Here is a 9342-nt window from a genome sequence, read left to right on the forward strand (position 1 = left end):
AAAGGTTAAATAGGGCAGAGGGTGTCGCTTGGTGGTAGAATGCTCTTTTTTTTTTTTTTTTCTTTTTTTTTTAAAGTGAAGTCCCAATAAATAGGAGTAGGGGTGGCATCCTGTGAAGGAGTCAAGGGTGGTTTCAACAGAGGTAGCTGTTAATTTTTTATTTTTTTCCTCCCAGTATTGAGCATTAAACCAAGACCACTCTACCACTGAGCTACCTCATCCCCAGCCCTTTTTGTTTTTTTTCTTGAGACCTGGTCTCACAAAGTGGCTGAATCTGACCTCAAATTTGGAATCCTCTTGCTTTAGCCTCAAGAGAAACTGGGATTAAGGTACATACTACCACACCCAGCCTTTAATTTCATATCTGGCTTGAAATATTTGGCAGCTGGGAATGTAGTTTGATGGGAGAGATCTCCTAGCATGCAGGAGATCATGGGTTTGATCCCAGCACTACAAAATAAAAATAAATATTTGAGCCTTGGGATCTTAAGGCCTTGTATAGTCCCCATTTCCACCCTCAAAAAGAATGGCAGTCACTGGTGACTGAGGCCATCTTACACCAGCACTATGCCAAGCATTTTTTCTGGTCTGTTTTACCTTTGTTCTCAACGCAATCAATGAAATGGGTAGATCTACCAATTATTTTATAGATTAGAAATGCCTTAGAGGTTAATTTACCCAAATTCATGTGCCACTGAGTGGCAGAGCTGGGATTTACCCTGTACTGCTAAGGCTTCTCCAAATAATTTATGGTTGGGATTCTGTGAAGTCAGAGATTTTGTTTCTAAGCCGGGCTTCCATTGCCGATATCTCTTGACCACTCTTCCATTCCTTAATTCTATTCTGTGCAAATCATGTTTTAGGGTTAGTCTACCTAGTGGATCTCACTACACCAGGGCTACAAAATATAGAATGATGAAAGCATGTCTTGCCTTGGGCGAATGTTTCTTCTAGAAAGAAGCATAAAGCCAGTAGTAGCGTTAGTTTGCTTTGGACTTTTACTACAAAACAAGTAGATACCTTGTGGTATTAAGTCTAGAACAACAAAAGTGTGAACGTCAATGTCTAGAAAGAAAACCCACTCATCCAGGCCGAGGTGTAATCCAGAAAGTGATTTCCTGACAGTGCATCTCTCTGGAGCCAACAGCTCCTGGGAGGGGAAAGCTGCCCGTTTTAAACTTAGATTTGCTGTCTCCAGTATCAAGGCTTGTATGGAGTTCCTTGGGATTACCTCTGCCCTTTCCCAGTTTAGCTTGTTCACGACTCAGCTGTTCTCTCAGTTCTTGAGGCCAGGGAAGTCTTTAGTTATTTTCAGCTCTTATGTTGTCCAGAGCTGAAGCATTTTGCCTAGAACTTGGTAAAGGAGCAATAAGTCTTAATTTGTAGTTCATCTCTTTGTGTGTGTGTATTAGACACGAAAGAGACTAGAAATCTTGCCATCCAGTGGTTTTTCAAACTTTGTAACCACAGACCTTGTTTTTGTAGTCTTTGTAGACCCCCCCCCCCAATACACGTGATAGACATGGGATCGTACCTTGGGTTGAGACCCAAGCCCCAGCATTTCCTTAACACAATACAGCATAAAAAATCAACACCCTCTCTGGCTACCCAGGAACCTGCCATGGTTTTTTGGGAAGCTAATACTAGAAGTGGACAAAGCTGAAGTATAAGATAAATTCTGGACGGGCGGGGTGGCACATGTTTGTAATCCCAGCATTCCAGAGACTGAGACCAGAGGATTATGGACTGCAGACGGCCTCAGCTACTTAGGCCCTCCACAGCTTAGTAAGACCCTGTTTTAAAATAAATAGCCGGAGGCTGGGCGTGGTGGTGCACACTTGTAATCCCTGTGTTTGGGAGGCTAAGACAGGAGAATCGCACATGTTCGAAGCCAGCCTCAACTACTTAGTGAGGCTCTCAGCAATTTAGTGAGACTCTGTTTCCAAATAAAATATTAAAAAATAGGTCTAGGAGTCTAGCCCAAAGGTAGAAAGCCCCTGGGTTCTACTCCTAATGCCACCAAATAAATAATGATGATGATGATGATGATAGGGTAGGGGTGTAATTTGGAGGTCCAATTTCCCTGGGTTCTATCCCCAGAACCCCCCCACACACAAAAAAAGATAATTTCTGGCTTAAATTTTGCTTATATGTAGTCATAGAAATAAATATTAAAATGGTAGACTTAAACCTTGTTCTGTCATCAAGTGCATTAAATGTAAATAGCCTGCACACCTCGGTTAATAAACAAGAAATAAAGTATTACTGCCTGATAATGTTCATTTTTAAGAACTATAAAATAAAAGCTGGGCATGGGTACATGCCTATAATCCCAGCTACTCAGGAGGCTGAGGCAGAAGTATTGAAAGCTCAAAACAATTTAGCAAGGTCCTGTGTCAAAATAAAAAGGGCAACCCGGCATGGTGGAGTACACTTGTAATCACAGCATCTGGGAGGCTGAGACAGGAGGATCTGGGTTTGCCCACAGCCTTGGCTACTTAGTGAGGCCCTTTGTAACTCAGTGAGACCCTATTTAAAAATAAGGAATAAAAAATAGGGCAGGGAGTGTAGCTCAGAGGTCAAATGCCCCTGGGTTTCATCCCCAGACCCGCAAAAGAAGGAAGGAAGGAAGGAAGGAAGGAAGGAAGGAAGGAAGGAAGGAAGGAAGGAAGGAAGGAAGGAAGGAAATAGGGCTGGGGGTGTAGCTTGGAGGTAGAATGCCTCTGAGTTTCATCCCCAGTACCACAAAAAATAAATAAATAAAAAGGACTGGGAATGTAGCTGAATGGCAGAGTGCTTGCCTTGCATGTAAGAGGCTCTAGGTTCAATCCCCAGTACTGCAGAAAATAAAAATAAAAAACTGTAATAGTGTAATTCATATTGTTTTAAAGCTTGAGTAAGCCAAGTGTGGCGCACACTTGTAATCCCAGTACTTGGGAGACTGAGACAGGAGGATCGCAGGTTCTTGGCCAGCCTTAGCTACTCAGTAAGGCCGACCACAACTTAGTGAGACCCTGTTTCAAAATAAAGAGTAAATAGGTCTAGGGGTGTAGCTCGAGGGAGAATGCCCCTGGGTTCAATCCCCAGTACCACAAACACACGAAAATGTTTGATTAGTACTCAAGTACATAAAATAGTGTCTGTATCCTTACTTGGCTCAAATCTCACTTCTGCAATAACAGTACATTTTTTTCTGGACATGCACTTAAATTATTTTTCTAAGTCTAGCATGATGGTAGCACTTGTCTGCAAGCCTAGTATTTGAAGCCTAGTACTTAGTAGGCTGAGATAGGAGGATCCAAGAAAGGCCAGCCTCAACAATTTAGGAAGACCCTCAGCAACTTAGCAAAACCCTATTTTAAAAAAAAAGTGCCAGGTGTGATGGTGCAATTTTTAATCCCAGTACTTGAGAGGCTGAGACAGGAGGATCACAGGTTTGAGGATGGCCTCAGCAAATAGTCTCATCCATCTAGTAAGACCCTGTTTCAAAATAAAAATAAAATAGGGCTGGTGGTATAGCTCAGAGTTAGAATGCTCCTGGTTTCAATCCCCAGTACCATATTCTAACTAGCAATCAGATTTTTTTTACAAAGACATTCCTGTGCACCTGGCCATATTCCTTAAGGCAATCCTTGATAAAGGGGTTCATCTCCTAAGAGAAGAATCCATTAGTGGCCTTATTTCTGTAGACCAAATTTTTAGTTGTATCTGGTTCCTGGCATCTGGTTTTTCATGTTGTCATAAGAACAGATTATACCTAGGCTGAATATAAATCCTCTGGGTTTTACCTGTACCAACCAGATCTTCATTTCCCTGGAACATTTAGATCCATGAAACAGAGCAGAGAGGAAGCAGTGTGTCCCGATAGACTTTCCCAGGGTTTGTTGTCACCTTGGCAGCAGCAGACATAGCACAGAAGAACTGCCAACGGAGCACAGACTCTGGACTTGGGCTGTTTGGGTTTAGGTCCCACCAGCTGTATGACCTTGAACTGCTCCATCTGTCTGTGCCTGTGTCTTCATCTACAAAATGGGCTCAGTAGTAGCTTAACTGACTGGACTTTTGTGAAGATAACAGACGGTCGATAAGGCGCTTAGAGCAGAGTCCAGCACAGGAGTAGAAGGGGCACTGTGTGAGTTTACTGTGATTAGTGCTGATACAGCTCCCGGAGCCACACAGTGAATGGTTGCAGCATCTTGATCCCTTTGTTTTGAGAAACCCAATGGGAAAAAATTTCCTCAGAGGAGGGCTGGAGGGGTTGGAGATGTTGCTCAGTGGTAGAGTGTTTGCCCTGCATTCATGAGGCCACGGGTTCAACGCCCAGCACACTGCAACACACACACACACACACACACACACACACACACTGCTGAGTTAACAGGAAAATAGCCTTGAAATTTGACTCAATAGGTGCAAAGGGTTTAACTTCAAAACAAAGTCACTAAAAGGCTTCAGCTAGCAAATTCCTAGAGCTAAATATGGTGGTTTGACATCAAAACAATTATGGCTTATTGCATTAGGTAGAATGCAAGGGCACGGCCCTGGGTTCCACCCTTGTGTGCACACGTGCACATACAGACATATATGCACAACGATTGCCGAGTCTCAATTCTAACTTAGGCAAGAAGGAATTACTTTAAAAACAGAATAGTGAGACTTGCGGGAAGATGGCAACTGAGGGGAACAGCACAACCACTCAGTTGTGCTGACACTCGATCTCATTGAAAAATGAGATTAAAACAGCAAAAAATTGAGCAAAGCAACAAAAAATTGAAAGGCAGAAACAAAGCCAGAAGACAGATGAGGAGACAGCAACGTACCCAGCAACGTACCCTGCAGCCCTCCCCTGGGGAATGGCTACGCCCTCAGTGGTGCCACCGTCTTGCCTAACCACGCCTGGGCTGTTAGCACTGTGGCTTCCAGAGACCCCCAGAAAAAAAGCCAACAATTTGATGCAAAGTAAGCGGCCCAGCTCATTGAAATTGTACACAGTCAGCACCTTGCTTGAAGCTCCACACTTACAGATATACTACTGCCCGGACACCCAGCAAGAACTGCCATACAATGTCAACATTGGTAGAGAGCTGAGACAGAAAGTAAGGGAACTAACACCAGTAGATCTATTTAGCACATATTTACATTGTTATATAGCTGTTCTTATTTAATCCTCAGGACTCATTCAGCAAGTATTAAGTTACTGTGTATGTACCAGACTATACCCTCACTTTTTTTTTTTTTTTTTGGTGTGGTACTGGGGTTCCTGGAAACCCTTATACCTCCGGGCTATTCTCCCAGACCTATTTTGTATTTTTTTATTTGGAAACAAGCCAGCAAGGCTGGCTTCAAACCTGCGCGATCCTCCTGTCTCTGCCTCCCAAGCACGGGGATTACAAACGTGTGCCACCACGCCCAGCTACCTCTAACTTTATAAAGTCTCAAGTTATTTAAAAAAAAAAAGCACTAGGATAATAAATGGAATAGACAGCCTATGCCCTTAGGAAGCCTACTCAAGAATAAACCAAGCTGGCCACAGTGGCACATGCCTATAATTCTAGCTACTCTGGAGACTGAGGCAGGAGGATCCCAAGTTTGACACCAGCCTGAGCAACTTAGCAATACCCTGTCTTAAAACTATAAAGAGGGATAGGAATGTAGCTCTCAGTGGTAGGGTATTTGCGTAGCATGTATCGGCCCTGGAATCAATCCCCAGCCCCAAAATAAATACATAAGCCATGATTTAGAGTCAAAATAATTTGCCTAATGGTCCTGACTCCAACTTGGGAGTAGAGAACTGAGATTCAGACTCAGCTCTTGAATGCAAAAGCTCTGTGGTCAGAAAGTGTGTGTGTGTGTGTGTGTGTGTGTGTGTGTGTGTGTGTGTGTGTGTGTGTTTGCTTTACCAAGGACTAAACCCAAGTGTATTCTACCTCCGAGCTACATACCCAGCCCTTTTATTTGTTTGTTTTGTTTTGAAACAGGGTCTCATTAGGTTGCTGAGAGTCTCACTATGATCCTCCCACCTCAGCCTCCAAAGCCAAAGTACTGGGATAGCAGGTGTGTGCCACCACTCCCAGCAGCTGGTGACTTTTGACCTCTCCCTACCCTCCTCACCATCTCCCTACCATGCTCATGCAGGCTGGAACTTTTTCTACCTGCTATAAATAATGGGAAACTATTTTATTTATCAGGTCATGGACTGACAGCACAGATGGCTCTGAGGCTGCAACAGAGCTTAACTCTCCTGCGAGCAGTAAGGGGATGCCTGGGTCTGAAGCTGCTGGGGCAGCCACACAGCCCAGATTCTACTGAAGAGTTCAGAGAGCATTTGCTGTCTTGTTTCCTATTGACATTTTTTCTTTTTCTTTTTCTTTTTTCCTTCTTTTTCTTTTTGTGGTGCTAGGGATTGAACCCAGGGGCATTCTACCTTTGAGCTATAGCCCCAGCCCTATTGGATTTTTATTTTTTTATTTTTTACTTCTTTATTTATTTCTTTTTTTTCTTTTTTTTTTTTTTTTTTTTTTTTTACAGTACTGAGGGTGGAACCCAGGGGCATTCTACTTCCAAGCGACAGCCTGAGGCCTATTTTTTATTCTTTATTTTGAAACAAGGTCTCACTGACTTTCAAAGGGCCTCAATAAGTAGCTGAGGCTGTCCGAGAACTGCGATCCTCCTGTCTCAGCCTCCCAAGTACTGGGATTATAGGCATATGCCACAATGCCTGACTTCAGCCCATATTCTTTGAAGAATGAATAAGTAGTGGGTCAATTTAAAGAAAAGTGTTAAATAGAGCTGGGCGTGGTAGCACATACTTGTAATCCCAGTACTTGGGAGGCTAAGACAGGAGGATCGCAGGTTCGAAGTCAGCCTCAACAATTTAGCAAGGCCCTCCGCAATTTAGTGAGACCTTGTTTTAAAACAAGAAATCAGGCTGGGGGGTTAGCTGAGAGGTAGAATGCCTCTGGGTTTAATCCCTAGTGCGCCACACACACACGTGTTAAATAGTGTAAGTGCTGTTCAGTAGTGGCAGACATTGTGACGGTGACTATGCTATTAGTAAACACTAATCCTGCTGAAGAGCATTTGGCCAGGGCTACACAATCTAGAAAAGCGGCTTAGGAGCGCATGTTCCAAATAGCCCAGACTTGGGCCCTTCTCCTGCCTCCCTCCTGGTGCCTCAGCTGGAACGGGGCCTGGACTGATTGTACAAGCGCCAGCCTCGCTCCCCAGAAATCACTGCTTGCTTCTATGAAATGATGAAGAAAGGCTTCTGCTCCGCTTTGAACAGGCTGTGGAAAGCAGCTGCTTACAGATGGTGTGTCCTGGGAAGCAGAGCCACCTCCTGAGAGCTGCATTGACACTCTCCCAGGACCTCCCTGCGCACCATGCTCTGGCTCTGAGGCGCAGACTGAGAGGATGGGAGGGCTGGGAATGGACAGTTAGCTGAAGTGTTCAGTGCTCAGCCTGGGGAGAGCGGCTGGCTGCTCTCCCGACTCAGCACTGCTCAGAGCAGGTGGCAGCAGGTGTTTGTCCAAGGTCACCCCTGGCTCTGCTGGGCTCTGGTTGGGCTCCTGAAAGCATCCCAGGTAATGTCTTCAATTCAGGATTTCAAATGGAGCCAGGCACAGTGGCACGTGCCTGTAATCCCAGTACTTGGGAGCCTGAGATAGGAAAAGTGCAGGTTTGAGGCCAGCCTCAGCAAAGAGGGAGACTCATCAACTCTGTGAGAGGCTGTTTCAAAATGAAAATAAAATAGGGCTAAGGGTGTGCCTTGGAGGTGGGATGCTCCTAGGTTCAATCCCCAGTACCACAAAAAAAAGGAGACGTTGGAAATCATTCAGTAGCAGGATATTCCTAGGTTCAATCCCCAGTACCCCTCCGCCCCCCCCCCACATTCCAAATGGCCCCAAAGGCTAATACTTATTAAAGCTAAGTGGGGGTGGTCCACGCCTACAGTCCCAGTACTTGGGAGTCTGAGACAGGAAGATCTAAGGTTCAAGACCAGCCTCAACAACTTAGCAAGAACCTCAACAATTTGGTGAGATCCTGTTTCAAAATAAAAAATAGCCAGGCATGGCAGCACACTTTTGTAATCCCAGTACTTAGGAGGCTGAGACAGGATGATGGCAGATTCGAAGCCAGCCTCAGCATCTTAGTGAGGCGCTTAGCAATTTAGTGAGACTCTGTTTCCAAATAAAACACAAAATAGGTCTGAGGATATAGCCTAGAGGTAGCAGGCCCCTGGGTTTCATCCGCAATACCAAAGAAATAATAAATTGAATTAAATTAAATTAAAAATAAAAGGGGCTGAGAGGCCTGGCGTGGTGGTGCACACTTGTAATCCCAGCATTTGGGAGGCTGAGACAGAAGGATCCCAGTTTGCAGACAGCCTCAGCTACTTAGTGAGGCCCTCTACAACTCAGTGAGACCCTGTTTCAAAATAAAGAATTAAAAAATAGGGCAGGGGGTATAGTTTGGAGGTAGAACGCCCCTGGGTTTCATCCCCAGTACCGCAAAAAAAAAGGGGGGGGGAGGGGGCTGAGGCTATATCTTAAAAGGGAGAATGTCCCTGGTTCAACCTCCAGTAAAAAAATATATATATATAAATATATGTGTATTTATATATGTAAATATGTAGGTTTATATATATACATAAATTATATATATATATATATTGAACACTTACTGGGTGTCCAGGTCTTCACATTGTTCACAACAGCCTACAAAATTATATTTATCCCCATTCTACAGAGCCCCTACAAGATCGAGTGAGTGAGTGGCAGAAGGGGAATCAGAGCCAGGGCTGTGACGGCAAAGCACAGAGCGGTGGTGGGAGAGAGGCACCGAGCAGGCCTGGTCCTGCAGCCTCCGGGGACCCAGCGCCTGCCTGAGTCCATGTGAGGGCCAGAGGCCAGCTGCGCATGGCTGGCCAGAGACACCCAGGGCCCTTGTGTTGGGCTTGTTTTTTGTTTTTTGTTTTTGTCTCCCTACACTCACCCCCACTGCCACAGTATTAGGGATTGAGCCCAGGGTGCTTTACCACGGAACTAGATCCCCAACCCTTGTTATTTATTTATTTATTTATTTATTTTATTTTTATTTTTTATTTTTTTGGTGGTACTGGGGTTCCTGGAAGCCCTTCTACCTCCGGGCTACACTCCCAGACCTATTTTTACATTTTTATTTGGAAACAGGGTCTCCTAAGCCAGCGCGCGCGGCTGGCTTCCAACCTGCGCAATCCTCCTGTCTCTGCCTCCCAAGCGCGGGGATTACAAGCGTGCGCCACCACGCCCGGCTATTTATTTATTTATTTATTTATTTATTTATTTATTTATTTATTTATTT

Source organism: Muscardinus avellanarius (assembly GCF_963383645.1).
Source record: "Muscardinus avellanarius genome assembly, chromosome: 1".
In the NCBI taxonomy this organism is placed as follows: domain Eukaryota; kingdom Metazoa; phylum Chordata; class Mammalia; order Rodentia; family Gliridae; genus Muscardinus; species Muscardinus avellanarius.